The following is a 1342-nucleotide window of genomic DNA, read 5'->3' on the forward strand; positions in this document are numbered from 1 at the left end:
AAAGGCAGATAGCATTACTGTTTTCATCACTTTTACTCTTGGCCCCTGACTGGTGATGGTCAAATTAAGTTTTTTTTTTAGCGCACAATAGTGTGACACTATTGTGTGACACTATTGTCTACAGTAGTGGACACCATGCATTGAATATTAGATCTTTTCCCTGTGCTACACATATGTGCTAAAAGACTTTTGTTGGGCAGCAGCAGCAAGCCACAGCTCCCAGCCAGCCATGCGGTCAGAGTAAACAGCCGATACTGAACGGTCTATGCTTTCAGTACAGTGTTCAATGAAGGATGAGATAGCCAACACTTAATTGTAAGTAGGCTGCGTTCAAATGATTTTGCCCAACTGTAACTATTGTACATGTTCTGAGTGTGTTTAAAGTAGGATTAGTGTAGTTGTAATGTTTAGTAGGTTAGGTATATTAAATACATTTTCTTTTTTTTAGGTTTGTATTTATAAAACTTCATTGTCTAATCCATTTTTTAATTTTAAATGCATTTTCTTTTTTTCTGAAAAGATTTTATTTTTTTCCATGCATATAAGAGCTGGGGTACACGGCAGAGATGCAGGGGCAGTGAGAGGATTCACCAGAGACAGAGTGGGAAGCAGAACAGGCAGATGTACTGAAATGCTGAGGGGAGCAGCAGGTGAGACAGGAGAGCTCTGCCGAGCCATGTGGGTCACCTCTCTGGCCAGGGATTGAACTCGTGCTGCAGTGACTGCAGATAGCTTAATAGTGCTGTGTTTTAACCCACTGCACTACCAAGGAAGGCCCTTAAATGCATTTTCAATTAACAATATTTTTCATTTTCGTGGGTAAAATCCATAGGTCAAGGAATATCTATATGTCTTGTCCTTCAACTCTTATTTTACTTCCCTCAGGAAATATTTACTACTCATAAAAATTTATGTTGGGGGCCTCCCTGGTATTAAGTCTCAGTGCTACCACCACTGTGGCCTGAGTTCCATCCCTGGCCAGGGAGGTGACCCACATGGTGCAGCAGACTTCTCCTGACTCACCTGTCACTCCCCTCAACAGTATATTTCAGTCAGTCTGACTGTTCTGCTCTCTGCTCTGTCTCTGGTGAATTTTCTCACCCCCCTCACCTCTGGACTACATCCTAGTTCTTTTACGAAAAAATAAATAAATAATACCTTTTAAAAATTTAGGTTGATATACTAACACAAAATCCATTTCCCATAACTTATGTTTTAATGTAGAATTATCCATGCTTGCTGATTTATCCTCTGGGTTAAATTCAGTATTTTCTTTTCTATGACAACATACTTTCCTGGGGCCTCTCTGGAGGCACAACAGATTAAAGCACAGCAATATGAA

The sequence above is a fragment of the Condylura cristata genome, unplaced genomic scaffold, assembly GCF_000260355.1.
Source record: "Condylura cristata isolate star-nosed mole 26May11 unplaced genomic scaffold, ConCri1.0 scaffold00003, whole genome shotgun sequence".
NCBI lineage: Eukaryota > Metazoa > Chordata > Mammalia > Eulipotyphla > Talpidae > Condylura > Condylura cristata.